Here is a 27144-nt window from a genome sequence, read left to right as displayed (position 1 = left end):
TAGGAGGGACCGGATCCAGAGGTGACCCAGATTTCACCACCTCCATCAGCCTGAGTACCTCGTTTTCCACCAAAGGATGGAGTACAATCTTATCCTCAGACCCTGGAGTATTTAAGCCAAGTGAGGGAGCAAACCTCCCACTACTTTCTGGAAAAGTGGCATAGATCTTAGCAATCTTATTAGTAAAAAAATCAGCAACCTTATTACAATAATCCGTAGAGGCAGGGAGCACAGCTGCCACTCATTCCAAAGACAACAGTTGTTTCACTACCTGAAAGATAGCCTTCTTTGAATTTTTTGCTAGATCAATTTGCCCAGAGTAGTATTCCCTACACACTCTCCTGATCTGGCAATGGTAAAGCTTCAAAGCCTCTAGATACTTCTATGTATTCACATCCCTGGAGCTCTTCCTCCATTGGCGCTCAAGATGCTTACAGCCAGATTTCATTTGTGCCAAATCTGCCGAAAACCATTTCACAAAGGCAGAGGTATGCCCACTTTTACATTGTTTTAACCGTAAAAGGGAATCAACAGCCTCTAACATCCAACTAGACATTAAATTGTCAGCACTCAGGATGTTGTACCCCACCTCAGGGGGCTGCCCGCCAGTGCTTCTTTAAAGTCAGCCTGAGTTAATGCTGCCCATTTTCGGACCAATGTCGGTTTTGAGCAACTACCAAGGAGGGCCTGACCTGGCACCAATAAACTAAAAGGCAGTAAATAGTGGTCTGACCATGCTATAGGGACCGGCAGTGTGACAGCTGTCCCAGTACAGTTGGTGAAAATGTTATCTAGTGTATGACCTTTGTTATGTGTGGAGGTATGGACCAATTGATTCAGGCCCAAAGCCTGAAGACCTACTAAAAACTCAGCCGATTCTTTACAGCCTTTATTTTCCAAATGCAAATTAAAATCCCCTAATAGGAGAAAGTTAGAGTTCGGCAGGAGATATGAAGGGAGTGTTTCCAAAAGCTCATCAATAAAGACTCTCCTCGGACCAGGGGTCTCTACATGAGTAGTCCAGACACTGATCTAGAGCTCGTGATATTCAGGCTAAAAAGGCCGTTTAGCAGCTGAAAGCACAAGTTTTTCCAATTTAAGCTGAAGATCTCTACTGAAAATCGCTACAATACCTCCCCCCGACTCTCAGAATCGCATATCCTTCAGGTATAGCCTCCAAGATATCAGGGGCAGACATCTCGTTAGGCCAGGTTTCAGCCAAGAATAGTATAGCTGGTTCATGGTCATTAAGAAGATCACAGATTTCTAGCCTATGTTTACTGAGCGATCTGAAATTCAAGAAGAGACAATATAGAGACGTGCAGGTTGTTCTTGGCACATCCCTTTTATCCCTTGCTTCCCGGTCCAGTGTCAGATGGAAGTCTCAGTGCTCACTTCGCCCACCCAGCACCCACCCAGCGCCCAACCCAGCGCCCACCCAGCGCCCACCCAGCAAGAGACAAATCAGCTGTCATGCGCACCCTAGATGTGGCCTATGTTTGTGTTATATTATAGATGGAGTCAAATCATTGCCAAGGGAGGATTTTGTACAGTGCACATCCCGAACTGATGTATTTTCAGAGCTCTTCAATGTGATGATAAGGGGATATGAGCCTGCATGACAATAACAGACTAGAGTTGTGGCCATTTTGGAACAAGGGATTTAGTTCAGTACATTATGTGCATCAGTTCCGCAGTAACTTTGCAATACGATGCGGTAATCTAGTGCATTTTTAAATATTCCCATGCTAAAGATACCCACCAGCACAGGATCTTCTCAAAAAATCTGGCACAGTTTAAGTTATCATACAGCATCATGCCTGAGATAGGGGAAAGGCTTTTATTTTTATTAGGGTGCATCTGATTAACAATGGTCTTGGTTTTGCGGAATCATATTGCTTAACTTGTGAATTAAAACGCAAGCTTTGCTTTCAATGTACCACATTTGAGTAGTTTTATCCTAACTTTGCAGCATGTTTGTGCTTTTCTGTTTTGTGTGTGAATGTGTTTGCCTATCTGGGCACTGACGTCAGTTTATAACATAATACGTGCTGGTGCCCAAAGTTTTTCTCAAAGCCAGCAGATGGCACCCACGAATGTCAGGTTTGCCAGATACCAAGAATATGTTGTCTGGATTCTACGTCATGCTTTATTCTTCCAGCACCAGACACTCTCTGCCCGTTTATTTCACTCCTGTGGGTTCTTTTTAGGTCGAGCCTAACAGTGCACACACATTGCTCTGCAAGGCATGGTGTTTCTCTGGTCCCAGTGGTAATTCCTCATTCTTAGTCCTCTAGGCAGTACTGCAGCTGTTTCTCTGCTCCCAGTGATAATTCCTCAGTCTTAGTCCTCTAAGCAGTGCTGCAGCTGTGTCTCTGTTCCCAGTGGTAATTCCTCAGTCTTAGTCCTCTAAGCAGTGCTGCAGCTGTTTCTCTGCTCCCAGTGATAATTCCTCATACTTAGTCTTCTTGGTAGTTCTGCAGCTGTGTCTTTGTTGCCAATGGTAATTTCTCATTGTTAGTACTCTAGGTAGTGTTGCGGCTCTGTCTCATTTCCAAATGGTAATTCCTCATTGTTAGTACTCTAGGCAGTGCTGCAGCTGTGTTTCTGTTCCCATTGGTTATTCCTCATTGTTAGTACTCTAGGCAATGCTGCTAGCTGCTTTTATGGTCTCATTGTTAATCCCTTATTCTTAGTCCTCTAGACTCCCCTAGTAAACAATAATATAATTTACAATGCCAACAGTTAAACGTTTAACCACTTGGACGCGCATAGAATTCCCCCGCAGTGTGGGCAAATTACACGTGTGCACGATTCCGACGGCCCCTGGCCGTCCGAAGCACACGCCCACCGTGACCGTATGACGCATGGAAAGGTTTAACAAATGCGAAAACAAATAAAAACAAAACAAAAATACAATATTGTCTATGATTACAAATCTTTACTGCACACCACTACACTCTATACAACAGCAAGCTATCCTAACACTGCTCTTTACTATCTACACACTAAACTCCACTATACGGCGAGACCTATTGGCATTGCCAATGCTTTTTATTATGGTAATATGTACAACAGGTGTAGATTTCTATGGCCACATTCTTTTTCTCTACTGACCTGTCATTTCATCTTTACTCTACATCAATTCCCCTTCAGCGTACAGTACAAGGGGCTTGCTTTTATGTACACCTTGTACTTTAGAACATATACTAAGAAAGAGGATTGCACACTTTCTAACCACAGTGAATTTTGTCCATCAAGGGTATTAAACTCCTGTTATTGATCTAAGAGTATATGAGGTTCTCTATAATATTATATTTGTATAGTGCTTACTACCCCTATATGGGGCGCTGACGTGTTTGCCAACATGAGTAGCATGCTAAATCGTATGATGTAAGTGCTTAGAAGACAGTTTTCTTTGTTTTGAACCTATCTGGAAAGTGTTTCCATGTCATGTATGATGACCACCAAGGTGCAGTTATTGTGTTGTAGGACACAGCGTGCAACAGTGTGTTGAATAATGATGACGTATGAGAGATAGGCTCGCAGTTTGCTTGTAGTTTTGAAAATCTCTGCAGGTCCCTTTACGGCATTTCATATGATATAGTCTGCTTTGCTGGTTACTGCACTGGGATGTCCAATCTGAGATTTAGTGCATAGTTGTGGTCCTAAGCTAACATGGTTGCAGGGACTGGGAAGGAGAAAGATCTGTTGTTGAACTTGTTACCTCTCAAGATCAAGCAATAACTCTATGCAGGGCTTGCACCCAAATCACTGAACCTATTTGGACTCATGTTTTTCTAGCAACTGAAGGACAGTGATGTGGGGAGGGTCAGATCAAAGACAAATAGGACTGCAAGAGACTGAACTGGTGTCAAGCGCAGTGCATATCTAAAAAGAAATTAAAATGATACGCTTGTCATGAGCAGCAGTCTGTCAGTATTCATTACTTCACCGGCTATGCCGCTGCTGGATGGAGGCCAGCGACTGTATGTGGGGGGTACCTGACAACTTAGTCAATCAGGAAAAACTACATTTCATTAGACATGTGATGATAACTCAAGGGCAATTGATGGCATCTGTTTTGTCAGGTGGGTTATACTAATATTTTTCAAATACTGCTTAAACTTTGTATCAAAAAAGTATACACAGACACACGAGCACAGGGCAACTGACAAACTTAATACAAATATGAAAATTAATTAAAATATGAAACATATTACAAACACCAAATGCAGGGACTAAAAAATACCAATCAGACACACACCATGTGCTCCCAATATAAACACCAAAGTTTGAACATGCACAAAAAAACAGAGCAAGCAACTTCCACTTTTTGTTCAAAGGCACATATACTCCTTGATTATATATCAGGCTTCATATTTTGAAGATTTGTTAGTCTCACATGATTTAATGAGCGGACCTTCCATTTTAATGAAGAACGTCATCTGTGAAAATCTATCAGTATTTTCGTTTCAGCCCTGAAGAAGTGGGATATTCTCACAAAACACTTTGGCTGCTGTTATTAACGCTACACAGGTGACTTCAAGGCCCAGTGTATTAATACTAGACCAATAATATTTTTTATATTATGGATTGTTTATACTCATATGTATTTGATTATTGTAAATCACACATGCAAAAAACTAGGAGAGTGGATTATATTTGGAGCTTCAAACCTAGAAACAGCTATTTAAAGGACTGTGTTTTCTTTGGTATGTCATTTAGTAAATTGCATAAAGTATGCTTTGATACAGTATATCTTGATACATTTGTAAATGAAGATTTGTATAAGTATGTGAGAACAATCAAGACAATCCAAATATTTTCCCCCAAAGTAAATTGGTTTATATTTAAAGTAAACACGGTTCCCAGTGGGATTTTATGGCTTTTTGGGTAGGATTTGCAAGGCCTTTTAGTTTGAAAAAATCCAATATTGTTTATGTTCTCAAACTCACTGTACTTATTCTTTTCGTTCTACAAACAGTACCCAGAGAGTACACATACTGAACAAATTACAGCTGCCAATAATGAAACGTAACACCCAGAATGAAGACGTCACAATAAAAATATAGTTCACAATACAATACACATGCACACACCTAGAACGGATCACTGACATAATATCGACTACAAAAATATAGGCATTTAAAATATCGACTACAAAATATCGACCTCAAAAATATCGAAGTCCTATCTACAAACAGGTAAGTACAAAAATATCGAATCAAAAATATTGTTTAAAAATATGTACTTTATAAAAATATCGAATTTATTAAAATTAATGTAAAATTACATAAATATTCAAAATAAATAACTAAAATATACTTAAAAATACTTAAATAACCTTAAAATTATTAAATAATTAATTTAAGTTATAAAAAAAATAATACAATTTGATTTGTTAAAACATATATATATATATATATATTAACATATTATTATTAAAAAATATACAATATTAATACCGTAGCGTAGCAAGAGTGTTAAAATTACTATTCCCACTCCAATGAGTGCAACAGTAGGTAAAGCGTTGGATAGCGTAGCAGTAAAAATTACTATTCACACTCCAAAGAGTGCAACAGGAGGGAAAGCGTTGGATAGCGTAGGGGTAAAAATTACTATTCCCACTCCAAAGAGTGCAACAGTAGGGAAAGCGTTGGATAGCATAGGGGTAAAAATTACTATTCCCACTCCAGTGAGTGCAACATTAGGGAAAGCATTGGATAGAGTAGGGGTAAACATTACTATTCCCACTCCAAAGAGTGCAACAGTAGGGAACGCGTTGGATAGCGTAGGGGTAAAAATTACTATTCCCACTCCAGTGGGTGCATCAGTAGGGAAAGCGTTGGTTAGCGGGAGGGTCAACATTACTATTTCCACTCCAGTGAGTGCATCAGTAGGGAAAGCGTTGGATAGCGTAGGGGTAAAAATTACTATTCCCGCTCCAGAGAGTGCAACAGTAGGGAAAGTAAATACTTCATATATTATTTTAAAAAAATATATATCTATAAAAAATTAATTAAAAGTAATTACCAATTTAATATAATATAATAATTAATCAATTAAAAGTACAAATTAAAATTAATGATTACAATTAGTTACCTATTAATACAAATTAATTACAAATTAACAATTACTTAATTAACAATTAAAAATCAATTAACAATTACTTCAAATTAAATACAATTAAATAAATTGAATTATTTAATTAACTATAAATAAATTACTTCCCACCCTATTCCACTATAAACCCACAACCCACTACAGAAAATAAATTAGTAAAATTAACATAATTAGCAATTAATCAATTAAATAACATTATTTGGCAATTAAAATGTAATTAATTACGCATAAAAAATAATTAACAATTAATTCTAAAAAATACCAATAAATAATTTTACATATTTAATTAATTATAAAGAAATTACTTCCCACCCAATTCCCCTATAAACCCACAACCCGCTACAGAAAATAAATTAGTAAAATTAACATAATTAGCAATTAATCAATTAATTAAAATTAATTGCCAATTAAAATTTAATTAATTACCAAATATAAATTAATTAACAATTAACTAAAAATGAATACCAATAAATATTTTTACATATTTAATTAATTATAAATAAATTACTTCCCACCCAATTCCCCTATAAACCCACAACCCGCTACAGAAAATAAATTAGTAAAATTAACATATTTAGCAATTAGTCAATTACTTAAAATTAATTGCCAATTAAAATTTAATTAATTACCAAATATAAATTAATTAACAATTAATTAAAAATGAATACCAATAAATACATTTACATATTTAATTAATTATAATTAAATTACTTCCCACCCTATTCCCCTATAAACCCACAACCCGCTACAGAATTAAATTACGCAAAAATTAAGAAAACAAAATTCATTAATTAAAATAAATTATAACATAAAAACACACTTTTTACACATATAATAACATAAAAAACACTATAAAAAATTCGATATTATTAAAAATTCGATAATTTTAATAACCTATATTATATACTTCGATATTTTAACTATCTATATTTTTTAACATTCGATATTACATTACTTACCTCAAAAACAATATTTTTGATGTCTATATTCTGTCCATTCGATATTTTGTCCATTCTATATTTTAAACTCAATATTATGTCCATTCGATATTTTTTACTCAATATTTTGACTGTTTACCACCTAGAACACTAGATTTGTGTGAAAAATTCCTGAGACGCTGGAAAACTCAAATGTTAGGCAGGTCTTGAGAGAATCCACTATGGAACAGGTGGTTGAAGGATAAAACAGTTGACAGCATTCTGGATTAGCCCCTCACTCTTAGTGGTGGGGAGAGTCACTTTACAGGGGTGTATCGACACAGAGGTGATGGAGCAGGGAAGAGACATTTTTTTTGTATACCCCTTGTAAAGTCATTCTCTCATAACTATAATAATATTAATAGTGTAAGCATGTAAATTAACTAACCGAGTGCACCTGAATTCTACACAACATGCTGGAAACTAATTGATGTTCTGCAGAATATAAATATACTAATAAAAACAATGAGTCATACTAATATAAAGCTGTGATCTTGTAAATGTAATTGAATAAACGTATGTATTTTTGTGCTTATGTTAGAAGTTTTGTGGCAAAAGAATGCAGTTCGTGAGTAAATAGCGCTTATGTGTTTGCTTTTGCTAGGTAACAATTAAGACAGGAAAATTAGATTGGTAGGAGGTAAACAGAAGGGTTAAATTTCTATATCTAATTTCTGATGTGTTTGTTTTCATATTAGTTCACATTGCGGCCTGCACAGCCTAGTCTGAAAGTTGCAGATTGAGCATAATGGTGGAATAAAATCAAAGATGGCCCCACGCATGTGCGAGGAGAATAACAAGTTGTGAATACATGGCCTATTCCCGGAGTAAAAGATGTCAAGGTCAGCCTGGCCTATGAATGGCAGTTGTGCCAAAAGGTTGACTGCATTTTAAAAGCCTGGGAAAGGAAGAAGTAGAAACTTAAAATGTTTGAATGGATACAAGAAAGGAACGACAAGTACAAATGTGAACATTAAGTCATGAGGAAACCTTGAGAGTAAAAATGCTAAATCATGAACTGGTTTGGACAAGGAGGACATGCGGTGATCATCACCACCCTTCTAATGGACCAATGGGAAATGAGTGTGGACCCTAAAAGTTTAAATTTTAGTCTAGATAGTTAGTGAAAAGGATATAAAAGAGCTTGTGCAAACGAGGTGTTAGAGATTTTGGTTCCAATGATTTTTGCACCACGACATGCTGTTGGATTGAACAATTGTATGGTGCTAGAGACTTTGACATTCTTTTTACTTTAAACTTTTGATGGGGAAAAGAAACAAGGTCTGTTGTGGAGATTTTATGATGGGAGGGAGTCATTGAGGATGTTAGAAAGAGAGTCAGCTTGGGAACCTGTTCTGTATCGTTCTGTCATCTTCCTATGGCAGATTGGTAATGCGTTTTTCTAAATTTTCATTTCCTTAAATGTATTCTATAATGTTTAACTGTGCTTGTCTAATAAGATTTTTGCAATCTAAAAGCTCTTCCTAATGAAATAGATCAAATTCTGTAAATTAAATATGAACTCAAGTCTGTTTTATTTTAAACTAAAGTCATGACGATTGAATGTTAAACGTTATGGGAAATATTGTGATTAAGCGGGACTTAATCTCCATCAACTAATCCCTACTAGTTTTATTCATCGACCAAATAAGCGGAGTATCTTGATGTTTTATTTCCTTATGACTAATGAATAAAAGAGAAAATTGAGAATGTATATAATGTATAAAGGTAATGTATAGGTTCATAAGTACCACCGCTTATCCAGCAGCTCGTCTAATTTTCACTGATTCAGGAGCAGAGTGGGTTTGTGTGTGAGTGTGTGACTCGCAGTGCTATGTGCCCCACCATCGAGTAAAACAAGTTTGCTCCTGGGTTAAGTGAGATGGTTTATGAGGGTTGTTTGAAAGCAGCGCTGCATCAGAAGTGTGTCTTAGGCTGACCGCCCCCCAGTCATTTTCAAAGTCAGGTGGCTGCAGTGAAAAGTCAGGACTGTTGATGAAATGTTTGGATCCGGTCCTGCCTGTTGCCTTAGGCCATGCTGGTCCAATCTGAAATCAGTGCTGTGTGGCAGTGTGCCCTCCTGCTACACAGACATGACAGCCAAACATTTGTCCCCTGCAACAGCCTTCAAGGCTTCTGTGGCGCTTCAGCGCTCAGGCTGTGCTGATCGCTACTGACGGTGTGCGTCTGCTCCAGCCGCCTTGGCTCGACTCTCCTGCCAGTGCTGCCACCCTGCTTCAGAACTCCTGTGCCATGATTCGGGAGCTCTAGTCTGCCTCCGTCCTCCCATCCAAGTCAGGTTTAAAGATGCATGGTCACATCATATGCTTAATCCTTCGAGCAGAAACAATTACCCTATGCAGGAGGTTTGTGCAGTTCTCCAACAACAAGCTGCCAGGGAAGTGGCGCAAGCCCTGCCTGTCCAGCCGAACTGCTGCTCCAACACCACTAAGAGACACGAGCTCTAATGCACAGACCTTTAACATCTGGAACATTACAAAGGGTCAGGAACTCACATTGCCTTCAAGATAAGCCTGACTGATCAGTGCCATGCTATCAGAGGGTAAGCACAGGTTAATTTTTGGTTTACTTGTGCTTTACTTTGACTAGAATTGGGGTTGCTGCTTGAACAGGGCTCACGCCCCACTCAACAAGAAACCTAATTTCTAATACTATACATAGTGGAAAAGCATCTGCTTGTGGATTCCAAGGGCCCGCAACCCCACCCTTACTTGCTGCCTCGACAGGGCAGACACATCTATCCCTCCCCTCTGACGTACCTTGTTAATTGTAAGAGTGGCTCTCATTCCCCATCAAAGTACTGGAAAAGCTGGATGGAAGAAATACTGACACATCTAGCCTCGACTCTAGGGACCACCCAGCCCAAAATGTGTCATTTCCTCTTGGGGAAGTACTGAGAAGGCCCCACCCTTTCGTTCTGCTCTACCACAGCTGAATATTATTGAACATTGAAAGAGGACTGTTCAACAATATTATAAACAAAGGCACATGAAAATGTGTCTGTTACACGATCCCCAACCCTATAATAGTCCAGACCAGCATGATTGGATCATTATACAATTCAACACAGTATACTTGTAAAACATAGCAGCAGGCACTGAAGAGAACTGTTTCGTACCTATATAAAAGTTAAAAAGAAAGTAATTTAGTACATGAAAAACAGTAACCGCAAGCAGGACCCAGCCACCATTTTTAAATGATATAGGGATTGCAGTTTACCATGGAAGTAGTGGGTGAAACTTTTCGAATCATATTTTATAACATTTGGGATTCAAGACAGAAACTTTTTGAAAATGTAATTGATCCAGTATTATTTATTTATGCATTTTTATATAGCGCAGACTTTACCCGAAGGTGTTAGAGCTCTTCGCAATAGGAACAGAACTGATACAAGAGAACATTACAAGTAGACAAATTACAAAAGCAAACGTTACATTACATGAGGCAAAAGTGACAAACGTGAGCAATTAAATACAAGAGGTAGCAAACGGTGCACTACAGGAGGAAATAGTGACGTGTGTGCAGGTTACAAAAGTGTACAAAGTACAAGTAGAGGTAAAACACTGCAATACATGGCAGACACTCAAACACAAGAGCAAACGTTACGTAGGCAATGGTGGCACTTGTGCAAGTATCGAAAGCAAACAAAAAGTGAGAGGTAGCAAACAGTGTGTTACAAGACAAAAGAGACTTGTGCATGTTACGAAAGGGTACCAGACACAGGTACAAGGATAATACTGCAATAAATGGCAGTCTCTCAAACCACAAGAACACACTGGGAAGGCACTTCCATATTCATGGAGAATAGACATTTTCTCTACTAAAAGGTCTTTCTTCAGATAATAGAGAGGGCATGATATAACTTTGAAAGTGTCTTTGAAGGAGGCGAACTTTGAGGTCAGTTTCGAAGGCCTGGGAGGAGGTGGTGGTCCGGAGCTGAGGAGGAAGGGAGTTCCAGATTCTCACTGCGTTGCCTGAAAAGGATTGGGCCATCGATCTTTCTTTCTTGAAAGTGGGAGGTTCAAGCAGTAGATTTTCCACATTTCGTGATGGTCTAGAGCCTCTAGAGAGTTTCAGTTTATTCGCCAGGTAGCGAGGAGAGGAGGAGTGCAAGGCTTTGTGGGTGATGCAGGCAGTCTTGTAGATAGATCTTGCCTCAATGGGAAGCCACCGGAGGGTGGATAACATGGGTGTGATGTGGTCGCTTCTTTTGGCCCCATAAATGAAACGAGCTGCTGAATGGAGAACAGACTTAAGGGGGGACAGGTGGGATTTGGGGAGGCCAGTAAGAAGAGAATTGTAGTAGTCCAGTCTGGAGAGGACCAGCGATTGGACCAGGGTTTTAATTTCATGCTCCGGGAAGAAGCGACGAATCCCCCAAAGAAGGCACAGTTGGTATCGAGCAGACTTTGCAATTGAATTAATGTGGGAGAGTAGATTGAGTTTAGTGTTGAGTATGACACCAAGGGATTTTTGCGCTGTCAACAATGATGGGTTTATTGTTCACTAGATTCATCTGGTCTATCCATGATTGAACCGGGGGAGGAGAAAGTGAGGAGGAGAGGAGGAGGAATTCAGTTTTGGAGGGATTCAGAATCAGTTGATGTGTTGACATCCAGTTTTGAATGGAGTCCAGAGTAGAGCTTAGGACGGAAAGATCGTGAGTGGAGGCAACCTTGAGGTAGATTTGAGTGTCGTCTGCGTAGAGATGATAGTGAACCCCTGATTTACTTAGGAGATTTCCCAGTGGTTCCAAATAGAGATTGAACAATGTGAGTGCAAGTATAGAGCCTTGAGGAACACCTTGACCCACCGCCAAAGGAGATGAAAGACTGTCCGCTATTTTGATCATTTGGGATTTAACAGAGAGGAAGGAAGCAAACCGTTTAAGCACATAACCATTCTCTGTTGAAGAGTGTTGAGGAGGGTGTTGTGATTGACAGTGTCAAAGGCTGCAGAAAGGTCAAGGAGAATTAGAAGACAAGACCCCCCCCGAATCGAGTATCCGCAGCACGTCATCAATCACTTGCAGCAGGGCTGTTTCAGTGCTGCAGTTTTGGATGAAGCCGAACTGAACATTGTAATGTTGGGAGTTCCATTGAAAACAATGGAGTCCTCCTAGCTTCTAATGGCCGGGAGAAGCCCAGAGCTCCAACATTCCTATATTGTTGTTCACAGCTATTGCTGTGAACAAAGGCCTCACGGAGCCAAAGGGAATTTCACTCCCTTCAGGCTCTGTGAGGCCTTTGTTTTATTTGCTAGAACATTCTGCACTCTAATGGCGGAATGTTCTAATAGCCTTATAGCCCTCCGTAGCTGGGCTTCACAGGCATTAAAGTCTCACTCCCTTGTTAACATTGGAGTGGGCCTTTATTGGCCGGTATAGCCCGCTTCGGCGGGCTATAAGGCTATAATAGATCATGAAGAAAGGGAGACACAAGCCAATGTATACCGCTTGACTTTTCAAAAACTAGAAGAACCCTTTGGGCAAAAGATGAATGTAGTCTTAGTGCAACACACATTCTTTAGCAGAGCTCAAGAGGTGAATGAAAAAGTAACCTATTGCAGCGTTTAGAGGTCTTTCTAACACCTGTGAATCTTGGGACATTATCTGACTCTCTAATCAGAGATCAACTTGACAGATGCACTAACAATTTAAGAATACAAAAGTTGTTGCTCACTCACAATCTTGATCTCAGGGAAGCCATAGAAATTGCCCAAAAGTATGGAACATACAGCTGAATGAATCAAGGTATTCAAACATCCCATATCAGGAGAAGAAGTTCAAGAACTTCAAGAAAAAGAAGAAACAGTGAAGGTCATGGAAGTACATAAAAGAGCACTAGAGACATGGTCTAGAAGTAAATCCTTAACTAACCCTGAAAGCTCTAAGCCTAAAGGCTTTTGCTGTGGTAATAGTAACCATTTGGCAAATAATCCCTTTATGTTCTGCCCGTATGAGTGTATGCAGAAGTTGCAATAAGAGAGGGCTTTATGCAAGAGTACGTAAACAGTCAGACACTAAAAAAGTACGTACCATAGTAATTTTTGAGGAAAACAAGGAGTAATACATCTTACAAATTGATTCACCTCAAAATGGTTTGTTTGCTATATACCTTACATCTGATATAACTCTGAATGTTGTGAAAGTTAAGGTATATGCAGATTGTTGCTCTCCCTATACCCTTATAGATAACAGTGTGTTTTTGAAAATTTTGCAAGTAAAGGGTATGGTCTGCAGGAAGCTGATGTTAAACCGATGGGGGGTTATAACAAGGACCCTATACCACTAGCAGATATGGGGACCATGTGTATTTCTTTAAAAAAATGCTCCACTATTGGAAAAGTATACATTGCAGAACAGGGATCTAACTTGTTAGGGTGGAGACACCAAAAAGAATTGGTGATGATGTTATAGCCAAACAATTTTGAGCAACTTCTTCTTTGTGAGAGCCGATCACAGGTCAAGAAGCATATAAAGAATTCCCAAACCCTTTTGCAAACACATTGGGTCTCTCACAGGAATTACAGCACACAATTAAATTAAAAGATAAAGCGGTACCTATAGTACACAAAATCAGACAAATCTCACATCTCATGAAAGAGCCTCTAAGGGTAGAAATCTAGAAATTGTAGGCACAAGGGGTCATTGAGCCCACTGAAAGTTCTGAATGGCTCGGCGTAATAGTAGTGGTCAATAAAGCTGCGGGTAATGAGATCCATCTCTGTGTGGACTTGAGGGATCTGAAAGATAATATTTGGGTTGACTGGTTTCCCCTTCCTGGGATTAAGGAAATGCCAGGCCTAATTGGAGATGCTAATTATTTTGGTGTGAAACCAGTGTACCACTAAGTGGAGCTTCATCCTGATTCTAGGTCATATACATCTTTATCACCCAATCTGGTGAGTTCAGGTATTGTAGGATGCCTTTTAGGTTAACGTCTGCTGCTGCAGAATTCAAAAGAATCATGTAGCAGGTCTTGAATAGCTTAAGTAAAGTTCTATGCTTCCAGCGTTATATTCTACCATATGGGGGATTCAGAAAAGGAACACAATGAAACTCTCAGGAAGGTATTCTCAGCCTTAAAAAAATCTGGGTTGACCATCACATTGAATTCAAACAACAAGAGAGAAAGGGTTTGAAGAACCACTCTTATACCCCTTCCAGATAGATATATAACAATCAACGTAAGAGTGTCAGCAAATATAGGGAACGAAAGCGAAAGCCAAAGGTTCAGGCGATCATAGGATAGCTGGCACCAAAATAGAAAACCAATTAGTAAGGAGATAGAGTGCACGTGCTCAGTGTGAACTAAAAGGACCCTCAGGCCCCAACTAAAAGTTGGTAGCCAGTTGTCTTCATTGGGTCCCAGATAGTTGAAAGGAAAATCAGAAATAGTGATTGAGGGTGACTTAAAAAGAGTGTGGGCTACTCATCAAACAATTCATTGAGGGTAGCTCTAACTCTATTAAAACCAGTGAGAAAAATGTGGACTAATGATTGGTTGTGTTAATTTGAACCAATAAGTCCTAATGGTAGTGACAAACAAAGAAAAATGGTCAACATGTTTCTGCTAAAGTGCTCAAGGTCAGCTCAGCCATCATCAGGACCAGAACAGTCATTCTCACTTCCCGGTGGACACACATTAGAGTATCCAGACCTATGGTGTGGAGAGAGAAACTAATACAACCTGATCTTGTAAAAGTTCATATGGAGAAATTAATCCAAAAGCCTCGCCTCATTAAGGGAGACCAAAAAAATCTGAAATATAGAAGATAAAAACAAACATATATAACTTGTATGCCCTCATTATGAGTGTCCAAACATCAGCTAATTTATAAAGACATATATGCACGTGTATTCAATTTATATAACTCCATAAATTCCTCTTGTATGGTTACAGCAAATGTGCAATGACAGAAATAAATGAAGGCTGTCTCAATACCCATGGATTTACATTCAATATCCACTGTTGGTCTCCCTTAATGAGGCGAGGCTTTCGGATTAATTTCTCCATATGAACTTTTACAAGATCAGGTTGTATTAGTTTCTCTCTCCACACCATAGGTCTGGATACTCTAATGTGTGTCCACCGGGAAGTGAGAATGACTGTTCTGGTCCTGATGAATGCTGAGCTGACCTTGAGCTCTTTAGCAGAAACATGTTGACCATTTTTCTTTGTTTGTCACTACCATTAGGACTTATTGGTTCAAATTAACACAACCAATCATTAGTCCACATTTTTTCATTGGTTTTAATAGAGTTAGAGCTACCCTCTCATTAAAATGAATTGTTTGATGAGTAGCCCACACTCTTTTTAAGTCACCCTCAATCACTATTTCTGATTTTCCTTTCAACTATCTGGGACCCAATGAAGACAACTGGCTACTAACTTTTAGTTGGGGCCTGAGGGTCCTTTTAGTTCACACTGAGCACGTGCACTCTATCTCCTTACTAATTGGTTTTCTATTTTTGGTGCCAGCTATCCTATGATCGCCTGAACCTTTGGCTTTCGCTTTCGTTCCCTATATTTGCTGACACTCTTACGTTGATTGTTATATGACCATCACATTGGACAACTGCCAAACTGGTCTGGGGTCTGTTGATTACCTGGGCCACACAATATCCAAAGATGGTGAAAACCCCAAATTCGTCCTGGCGGAAGCAGTTAGAGAGGCCCCCACACTAACGTCCAACAAAGAACTTAAATCATTCCTTGAACTAGTCAAATATATGTTCAAATTCATAAAAAGTTTTGCAAACCAGATGCCTCCCATGAGGGATTTCCTAAAAAAGGACATAATTTTAATTTGTAGCTGTAGGGAAATCACACTATTGCTGTAGCACCTACATTAGGGAACTTCAAACTTGAGACAACGTTGACCACAGACTCTAGTACTAGAGGGACAGAAGCCACTATCATGCAGATCATGGATAACAAGGAAATATTAGTTGCTTTTGCATCCTGTGCCCTGAAGGATTCAGAACACAACTACTCTACTGTTGAGAGGGAGGCCCTAGCTAGCTATTGTGCCATTTTAAATTCTTATTTTGAGGTTTACCATTCACATTAAGCATAGATGATAAACCACTTACATTCATCTTATCATACAAAGCAATAGAAAGCACCACCCCATGCATTGCCAGATGGGTACTTGGTCTTGAGGGACACAATTGTGAAATGAAATTTTCTCTGGGTAACAAGAACTTAGCAGCAGATTGCCTTTCTATGATGCCCTTAAGTGAAGCCAGATGTTGTTAAACAGTGCTTAACAAAAAAGGAATAGGAAGAAAGCATGAGTAGGGATGACACTTTAACCCTTGTGAAAGAGAAAATAGTTAATGGTTGGCCAGCTAAACAAAGCAATTTACCAAATGACTTCTAAATGTACTGGGGAATAAAACAAAAATTGAATATTTTTTGGCAAACTGGTAAGGAGAAGTGACAAGCTAGTTCTCCCTAAAGATTTTTGGCGATAGAGTAGCCAATCTTTCTGAGGAGGGACATCCAGGTAGAAATATAACTAAAAATAAAGCAAGGGTTAATTACTGGTTCCCCAGAATGGACTCCTTATTAGAAGGTAAGGTGAGGGACTGTTTGAGTTGTGCCTTAAGTGAAAAAACTAAGACCATTAGAAAAGCTCTGTTGTCACCTGTGAATGTTCCTAGCAAGCCCTGGGACAAGCTAGACTTAGATATTATTCAAACTTTTAGGCAATCAGATGGCTGGACAAATTCATGCTGGTATTAGTAGATTACCACTCCCACTGAATTGTAACCATAGTGTTGTTGTCAGCATACGAGATCACTCTCACACCCCAAGCTTCAAAAAGATTACCCAGGTAGACCGCGTAGACATTAAAAAGAGTCGGGCTCAGAGCAGAGCTCTGAAGCACCCCACAGTCAAGTAGTTTGGTGGAAGGCATGATGGGGGAGAAAAACCCTTTGAGAACTTTCTTCCAGATAGGATTCGAGCCAAACCAGGCCATGGACACCAATGCCCCATAACCACGTCGAAGGCTGCTGACAGATCCAGATGGACAATCATAGCTGCCGCCTCTTGTTAAATATTTAGGCATTCATATTCACAAAGACCAGCGCAAATTCTCCAACTCAATTACGGCCCAGCAATAGAGAAACTGAGCGACAAAATCGAACGCTGGTTGAAATTACCCCTAGCTATGGCGGGAAGAATGGCCCTGATTAAAATGGTGGTTTTACCACAGTTCTTATATCTCTTTCAGAACATACCAATTCCTTTGCATAAGGGCCTTTTTACCACACTCTGTTCCCATTTAATATGACTGGTGTGGGGTGGCAGACAACCCAGGGTTAGCTGGGATACCCTGACATTGCCATACGAGCTGGGCGGGTTTGGAATCACAAATTTTAGTATTTTTTATTTGGTCTCACAGTGCAGTTTTTCGAGGCACTGGTTCCATTTTGACTCTCGGGTCCCTTATTTGCGACCAGAGGGCGATCTCTCTCATCCCACCCCCCTGTTGGCACTACTAGCGATTGGCCTGGCCCGTGATCCACAGGACCTTCAGACATTGTCCAGGACCAGCTAGGCCTGGAAACAACTTATCTGGGCAACCGGGGAACAACAACTCTATTCTCCTGCACTTTCCTTAGCAGGGAACCTCTAGGGGACCATCACCCAGGAGGCAACGGTGCAGCATAGCTTGTCTAAATTCAATCTGACTACATTTGGGGTAGTATTTCCCAGTGGACATGTATTTTCTCGTGTTGAGGATGTCCGTTTTCTGGAGGCCACGTCTATGGATCAGTTTATACTATGCAGGCTGCAGGGGGCACTAAGATCCCGCATTCATAGCTACCCATTAGAACCACCTGTTTTTACCCCATTGACGCTACTTATCAAGGACAGTGGCGGGAAACATCTCATAAGTACAACAAAGAAGGGCTTAGACTCACCTGCAGTAAAGCAGAGTCTGAAAGTAGAATAAACAAAAAGAATGCTAGTACTGAGTCTTATTAAAGAATCACCATTGTATCCAAAGCCGACAAGTATTCAATTATCAGCCGAAAAATTGAATCAATCCATCATTATTTATTTAAATTTGGTATAAAAATACTTTTGGACAACGCAACCAGACAATTACAAAACTTATATTATATATATATGTGTGACAAAAAGGGGGAACCAGAACAACATTTAGAAGGAACCGAACACACTTTTTGGACGTTAAACAATAAATAGACACGTTTCAGTCAAAACACAACCGTTCTTCATTCATACTCACACTCCTTCAACTCCATAAGACATAAAAAACATGTGGCACAAGACAACAACAAAGGAATAGAAAATGGGTCAGTGATGAAGTGCAGAACAAATCACATTAATGAGGAAATAATTATTACTTCGAATACTGAATATCAAACAGTTATGTCAAAGTACAGAAAAACAGTTATTTAGACCCAAGAGCAAACAAAAGATGAAAAGCGTTAATAAGGTCGACGCGTTTCGAATCGGACCCTTTGTCCGATTCTCATCAGGACCAGACCGTCAAATCTGAGTGTGAAGACAGTTACAATGCAGACAGAGTGGAGAATCTGCGTGCGCTGTGTGCACAAGCGTAGATCCAAAAAGGTTTGTGTGGCGCGTCCAAGCTCAGGGAGCTGGTATGGTACAAAGGGGTTGTGGTTCCTGTCACCAAGCAAAAGTTGTGTGCGGCCCGGGTTCAATTAAGGGAGGGATCAGGTGCAGGGAGCGTTCACCGCGGGCTTCCATAAGTATCGCCCGGTTTTTGACGCGGGCCGCTCAGAAGTCCAGGAGCGACGTCATTCAGAGGCAAGATTCGATTAGAGAGGGGGGCGAGGGCGGCAGCATTCACCGCGGGCTTCAGTCAATCTCGCCAAGCGTGTAACGCGGGTCGCTCAGGAATCCAGAAGCGCCATCATTCGGGAAACATCTCATGACAAGGATGTACAGTGCCGCCATTGCAATGCTTCCATATAGGGACGCTGGGATGCGATTGGCATGGTAACAGCGTCTGGGTCAACCTCTCACGGATATTCAGTGGCGGTTTTGTTGTGAACAAAGACTCAAAGTCTCCTTTAACCATAAGCACAAAACATTACATTTTAAGTTCTTATGGAGGGCATACATTACCTCGCCAGGGTACACCAAATGGACCCTGCAGGCCCACACACATGCCCTCGATGCGGCTCACCGATGGCAGACTATGCACATATGGCATTGACTTGTGATAGGGTGGTCCAATTTTGAACTGTGTTTTTTTCCGAATTATCCCGCAAGGCTGACCTGAACATTTCTCCCACACCCCTGCAGACATTGCTGGGACATGTACGCGACCTCCCCAAGTCTTCTCTGCGCTTTTGTGCACTAGCATTATTGTTGGCCAAGAGAGAAGTCGCATTACACTGGGGGACTAAACAATCACTGACGTTAAAAGGCTGAATGTTCAGCATGTCATACTGCAACACTAATAGCGATGTATGTGCCCAGCTGCAACCCCCAGTTTCCAGACCACTTGATATGCGGCAGCCCTTCCGATCCTACCTGCTAGCACAAACATTAGTGAGCTCAGACTGAACAAGACTCCCCAGCTAGGAATATAGCAGGATGAAGTGTATAGACACTCCTACCATAAAACACAATTATCGTTTATGATAATATGATAAGATGGCAAGTGGTCTACTATGATGATGATGATAAACAAAGTTTATTTAGACAATAGTCTATAAACCATACATAGAACAAGGGATCCACATAGCAATAAGAATATTAAACCATAATTCATTTTAAACACTCTGTACACGTTTAAAACCATTAAAACACTATATTGGGATACTCCATATTTTTTAAATCTTAAACTTTTAAACTTTCCCTTCCTCCTTGGTTGCCTCCATTGCAGATTCTCTTGTTGCTTTCAAAAATTTCCCCAACGCAATTGTAATATCCAGGAAGGACATTTCTGTAAGGAGAACAACAGCATCCGCACGTATATTCGCCTTGTACTTTAAAAATATTGGGCGTAAAAACATTTTTCGAACAGCTAAAATCAATGTACAGTCAAGCAATATATGTAAAATATCATTTTTTACTCCCACGCCACATTTACAAATACCATCTGGTTGGATCAGGGCTGCTTTAATTTTACTAACAGTCTTCAATGGATTTAAGCCCACCCGAGCCTTCATGATTTCGTATCTTAACCATTTATTGGGTAACATATCCAAATATGGGAACCGGACCTCCTTTTCCCATTCATTCCTTACCCAATTAACTGATTATTTTATCTTCAGGTACTCCAAATCTTGTGATCTAGAATATTTGAGCCCTAGGTCTCTAAGCATTTTCTTGGTAAAGACTAAATCCAATGAAGGTTGTTCGAGGTTCAATTTTAAGTGCGCAGCTACTAGCTGGAGGGTTTTCCTCACTTCCCCTGCCCAATGTAAGCGACTTGCTTGTATTTCCTCTCTGCACCAAATTGAGACCTTCTGTTCCCCACCTGGTGCCTGACGGTTCCAGAATCTTAACAATGACATTTGTGACTTTACATCCCATGCCGTCAGTCCTACCTCCAATCTGATTGCTTGCAACATGGAACCGTTAGGCAAAGACAACAGCATTTTAAGTATCTTTCCTTCTTCCTGGTCCCCACCCCCTTTTACCACTCAGATAGAGCACTTCTGCACCATAAAGAACTTGTGGGGGGATCATAGCTTCAAATACCTTTAGTATCGGTCTGTGTGACATGTCGCCATAATATTTATTACATTTTTTCAATCCACAGACTGATGAAAACGCCTTTGAAATTTGTGCCACCACGTGGGTATTCCACTTTAATGCACTGTCAAACCAAAGGCCTAGATATTTATATTCGCTTACTACATCTCATTTGTCCGAACCTAAAAACCAATTACATTTTTTTTACCCTCTTTTCCAAAACATAGGATCTTTGTTTTCTCCATATTCACAGTTAAAAACTTTTTGTCACAGTACTTTTTAAAAGCATTTAATTTCCTTTGGAGGCCCATTTCTGTTTGTCTAAGATCACGAGATCATGAGCATATAAAAGGCATGTCACTTTATTACTGTTCATGCGCGGGCTAGCACTCTTTTCAACTTCCAAAACTGCGGGAAGATCTGCTAAGAAAATTGAAAAAAGCAAGGGTGACAAAACGCACCCTTGTCTCAGGCCATTCTTTACTGGAATTTTCTGGGTTAATGAGCCCTTTGAATCTCTAATGACCTACTAATTTGATCAGGACAGACAATGTTGTATTATGCGTTAGTTCCTATGTATGCACATGGACCACAACGGTATTATTCGTCTTGAGCATTACAGTCTTATAATGTATTTTCGTTGTGAAAATTATAAATAAAACTTCTAAAAAAAAAGATTGTCCTTAATGAATTTAGTGACCTCCAGGAGGGCAGACTCAGTGCTATAGCCTGCACGAAAGCCGGACTGCATTTCATGTAGCAGGTGGTTCTTCTCCAAGAAATGGTAGAGTTGTTGGTTGACCAACTTCACCAACATTTTGGCTACAGCAGCCAAAAGAGAAATTGGTCTAAGTTGCTATGCACCTTGGGGTCCGCATTAGCTTTCGTTTGTAATGGTAATAGTAGGGCATGTTTCCAGCTCTGCAGCACTATGGCAGGCTCCAAAGAAAGAGGCATTCATCAATTTATCGAGGATAGGATTGACCAACAGAGCAGTAAGTTTAAGTATATCCTGGGAACATGGGCCAACTGGTGATACAGACTTGTAGTTGGCCAGTAAAATAGACGAATCCTCCAGAGAAATAGGCTCAAATTTGTCAACAATGTGCCAAGGAAGGGCTCATATCCAAGTTAGGGTTGGAGGGCGCCTGTGGGGGAACTTATCATAGATCACTTGGATTTTATTTAAAAAATAAGTCAGAAAGCTTCCTCACACATATTGACCGATGGAGTTGAGTTATTTTGTAAAGCCATCGGAGACAAAAAGGAGTTCACAACCCTACAGAGTTCATGGGGTTTATTAGCGGTTCAGGCAATAGAAGACGAAATAATCTCTTTATGTGCCTTGCACACAGATCTACGGAAGTTATTCAGTGCTTTCTTGTATATAGATTTCGCTTCCGGGTCTTATGTTTTTTCCCCTCTGCTTGAGGTGCTTACAGTGTGACCTTTTTTCTTTTAAGGTAGCCGAGAACCCGGCAGACGAGGGTTTTGATGTCCATTGAGATACTGTTTTTAAAGGAGCAATGCGATCAAGGACAGAGGACAGCCACTTATTCACTTCGTGCAGATCAGAGCAGAAAGATAAAAAGATGCTCTCTTGTAGGACCAGGTGTGTACCTCAATGGCACAAGGATTATGTAATTTCCTAAAATCCACTTTTTATGTTGATAAATTACACTACTGTAACCTATTTACTGTATAGAATCAGTGGTGTAACGCAAAATGATGAGGCCCCTCTGCAGAATGTGATGAGGGACTGTGGTGTCTCCTAGTTGGTTCAGGTATTCTTGGTTTTGGACCCTATGGGGGCCATGAATGGTTGGGCCCCAGCTACACTGCTGGGACCTGCTTGGGAAAGCAGAGTGGCTTTCCTGAGCTTTTGTCTAGTTCTTATTCCATGCCATTGCACACATTTCTGCAAGGAAAGCAAATGCATGGCTTAGAGGGTGTGGGACCCCCTCCAAAACAAGAAACTCTGGGTCCCAGCCACCCCCGCACTGCGGGGGCTGCAGGGTGTTCTGTTACGCTCCTGTATAGAATGTGTACAGGGAATTTGTGAAGTGTAAATCTCTAATAGGGATGGGAAGGAGATGTGTTATAATTAGTCGACATGAGGCGAATCACACTTCAAGTTATTGTAATAGTGTTGAATTGTTATTCTTTATTAATGTAATACATTCGGGTATTTGTCGCGCTATAAAAGTTGCGTAAATAAAATAAATAAATAAATAAATAATATGTTCTTCTTACCACCTCAGTTAATGCTTCCATCCATTAACGCTTCCATCTGTAACCCTCAACCCCTGTCCCTTGTCATTCTCCAGCGGTACATTCCAACGACAAAGACAGTTTGAACCTTGGGCGGTGAGAACAGAAGTCTGGGAAGGAACCTTGCAGGAGGGCATTGTAAACTGTCAAATAAACCTTATCCTACTTAACCTTGAGAGAAGCATCTTTTCAATAAAAGGTATGTGCAAAGCTTTCACCTCTCAGGTGCCTATGAAACAAATGCTGAGTGGCACCGAGTTCAGTGAAACAGCATGGGCACTGCCTGTTGTTTGTGCCATCCCTGGGAAAGAGGCAGCCAGGGGAATTTGTGAATGGAGCTGCCCAACACAAGGTATTGGTTTGGGACAGAGGAAGGGGTAGGAGTTAGAGAACGGTATATAGGGGTCAGAAAGGGCAAAGACAACCTCTTCCTGACTCCTTGCACTACCAGGTCAGAAGGTCAGTTTTGAAGTAACCACCCATCCACCTTGCAAAAATCCTGCTGAGCGGTGGGGGTTTTTAGTCTAGCAAATTCCATGATAGGACAGGTTGTAGGATATGTTGGCGGGAGTTGGGGAATCAAATGCTGCATATCCACCCCTCGGGGGATGAGAAGAGCACAGGTGAAGGAAGGAGGGGAGGGTGGTTGTTGGAACAGGACGAAGTAGCTTCATTGGAGGATGTTTGGTAGAGTAAGTGAGAGAGAGAGACTGAACGGAAGGTCAGTGAGTGAAAGGGTAAGAAAGAGGCCAAGGTATTGGGTGTTGGGGTTAAAGCTTGGTGCGAGGTGAGATTGTTGGGAGACGAAGGAGGTGATGTATCAAAATGTCTCTCCTGCTCTTTCTCTGGGAATGCCCCAAAAATCTGGAACTCTCTCCCTATCCACATCAGGACTAATCCCCCCTTCACGATCTTCAAGAGACAACTCAAAGAACTTGTCAACCGCCATCTCTAGACATCTGGCCAATGACCTCGCTCTTCTTGGTCCCCAATATCCTTGATGATGCCCACTGTACTATATTTCCTATATTTCCTTGTCATGTTATGCTGTAAAGCACTCTGATACCCGCGGGTCTTTAAGGGCTATATAAAACTTCGAAATAAATAAATAAATGTTGTACTGAGGTTAAGAAGCAGTTTTTGCAATCCTGCCCTAAGAAATGGCCTTTTACACTTCATGGTGGAATGACGTCGATGAGTTACTGGAGCCACCCATGGCCCTTACGTCCGTTCTGTGCTTTGCTCTCTTTCAACACCTGTGCGTCATCTGTGTGGATCCACAGAGACACATCATCCCCCAAATGAACCATTCCATTGTAGTGGGAGATGATGTTGAATCATGTTGGTTTTGACGCACAATGCCTCGTGATCTCGACATACAATAGACCTGAAATGGATACTGACACCACAAGAACACACTTGGCCCCACTATCTGAAGTGGCAACATACGGGGAATGGGAAACGCTAAGTGGGATGAATAAATTATGTAAATCAGGTGATAAACCCCTGTACAATGTTCACCCTGAAGTCAATGTTTCAAATGTAAAGTGAATGACAACAATCACGAGGCGCTGCCTCGCCGCACCCCTCCTTTCACCCACGAAGGAGGTGACGTTGGACAATGTATTCATTTCGCTGCTCACCACGCATCAGTGAAACGTGACGCGCGGGGAGAGAGAGGAAGCCAGTCACCGAGCGGTAATTTTCCAGTTCCTTGTTCTCTCGTCATTGAATGAATGAAAGAAAGAAAGGCCTTTCGCGTAAATAATGGACGATACAACGTGCTCCTGTTTACCCTGCCTCCGGTACCTCCCGGTACGAATATACACAACACCTACGTACCGGCGAAACACATGCACCGGCAGCACACAGCACTCAACCGACGACAAAGCACAATATTAGTAACACAGCACAACTCCCACTCACACCTGGCACTCAAGTGCAAGAACAAATTCAGAGCACACTAAGAAATACATAAAATACACATTCAAGGGACACAGCAAACACCACTGAAAACACACACAATGCACATTAAGAACACACAGTACTAGCAGAACACATTACACGCATGCAGGGAGAGCACACAATCCGCACACTGAACATGTAGTCTACATGCAGAGCGCAGTTTAAACTCGCTGATCACACACTGTACACGCAGAACATTCAAACAAAGAGTGCACAATACACATACAGAGCACACAAGTACATGCATTTCATACATACACATGCGTAAAACACTCCGCATACAGAACATATACTACAGATATAGGATACACGATACCCATAGACAACACAAAATGAACATAAAAAGTGCACATGAGACACACAATACACAGCTTACCTACTGAGCACACAATGCACCACAAAATACATCACACATAAAAAGACACAATACACCTACAGAACGCTGAGTGCACACACAAGAAACATGCACACGCGGAACACACACACAATGTATCAGCAAAACACTATGTGCGTACATGACACAATACTTTTGCATAACGCAAAATTCATATAAAGAACACACCCTTCGTATATTAACCGCCCATTATATACGGAGAACTTAACATACATAAACGGGCATACTCTACATTAGGAATATGCAAGAAACTCCGCTTGCATGATAAGCAACCCACCATAAAATATTAATAAAAATAGAAGCTTTTTCGGCAGCGCCCATTGCAGAATGACAGCCTGCTGTGTTTGTAAGCCTGGGAGTGAGGGATAACGATGCAACTCCAGGGCCAGCAGCATGGTACTCTTTTCCGTGTCTGTTTATGTGTGTGAGGGCATGTTTAGGCGTGTGCGTGCCTGCTTGTGCACCACAATGCCCTTCGGCAGACCAGTGCCACATTTGCATGCGTTGATATGTAATTCAGACACATGATATTTCGGTTCTTACAAATAATGAGTTATTTCTTTGTGAGCAGATGCAGACGGATGCTCATACCGTCAGTCTGTCCGTGAGTGCAGACAGACACGGAAACGTTCTATACCACTGCACACATCCGTGGCGTGTGCCCTTGCTCTTACACACACGCATGTGTATTCAGTGTGTGTGCACCCAGCCACCCAGACATCCAGCTCTTGTCTGCACACACTGTCCCTGTGAGTCCTTCTCTGCACACCCTGCCCTCAGTAGCAGCCCAGTGTGTACGACGAGGCGCTTCCCGGGTACGCAGACCCAATGAAGGTGAGAGGACGGGTTCTTACCTTGGAGAGGGCGCCGAGCCGCCTCCGCGGCGGGGAGGGAAGGATGAGACGTCTGGGTGACCTGCCGCGCAGCCACAGCCACAAGAGCCTCTTCTGTGAGCTGGTTCCAAAATGAGGACCCCGCAGAAGAAGACAACGAGACCCCGCACAGGGTCCAGGACCCGCGCCCCCTGTGTCATGCACGCGGATGCCACCTTGTGCTCTGTGGAGGGTGTGTGGGAAGGACAGGGGATGGAGATGCGGCTGCGACCTTCACCAGCCTTCTGCTGCTGCTGCTGCCTGCGTCCCGGGAGACAGGGGGAGGGGCTCCGGCTATTGCATCAGAAAGTCGTCGCGAAGAGTCAGAGTGAAGCTGGTGCATGCCGAGCGGAGAATGCACGGCACCTGGTCCCGGCTGCAAGGCCGACCCCCGCCGGGCCTTGTACCTGGGGCTTCTAGCAGCGTCGGAGACTCCTCCCGCCATACGTCTGAGACTTCTAGCTGCAAAGGACGACTCTTTGTAGCGCCTTTATGTCTGTCTGAGACTTCTAGCAGCAGGATCGACCCCCCGCAGGGCCTTATACTTGGGGCTTCTAGCAGCAGGATCGACCCCCGCAGGGCCTTATACTTGGGGCTTCTAGCAGCAGGATCGACCCCCCGCAGGGCCTTATACCTGGGGCTTCTAGCAGCAGGATCGACCCCCGCAGGGCCTTATACCTGGGGCTTCTAGCTGAGGGGTGACTCCTTGCAGCGCCTTATGTCTGCCTGAGACTTCTAGCAGCAGAGGAGACTCCTCTCAGGGCCTTATGCCTGGGGTTTATAGCAGCATCGGAGTCTCC

General features: G+C 41.5%; 1 protein-coding gene across 1 annotated transcript in view; it reads right to left on the bottom strand.

The window, feature by feature from the left end:
• The window catches only part of SLC38A1 (solute carrier family 38 member 1), a 421899-nt gene extending 395273 nt beyond the window's left edge, over positions 1-26626 (bottom strand). Inside the window, exon 1 of the mRNA XM_086919085.1 lies at positions 26327-26626. The gene's annotated coding sequence lies outside the window, so the exon portion shown is untranslated. The remainder of the gene's footprint in view (positions 1-26326) is intronic.
• Between the last annotated feature and the right edge of the window lie 518 nt (positions 26627-27144).

Source organism: Lissotriton vulgaris, chromosome 1_1 (genome assembly GCF_964263255.1).
Source record: "Lissotriton vulgaris chromosome 1_1, aLisVul1.2, whole genome shotgun sequence".
Lineage (NCBI taxonomy): Eukaryota > Metazoa > Chordata > Amphibia > Caudata > Salamandridae > Lissotriton > Lissotriton vulgaris.
The sequence above is the reverse complement of the archived record's forward strand: the minus strand, read 5'-3'. Positions and strand labels throughout refer to the sequence as shown.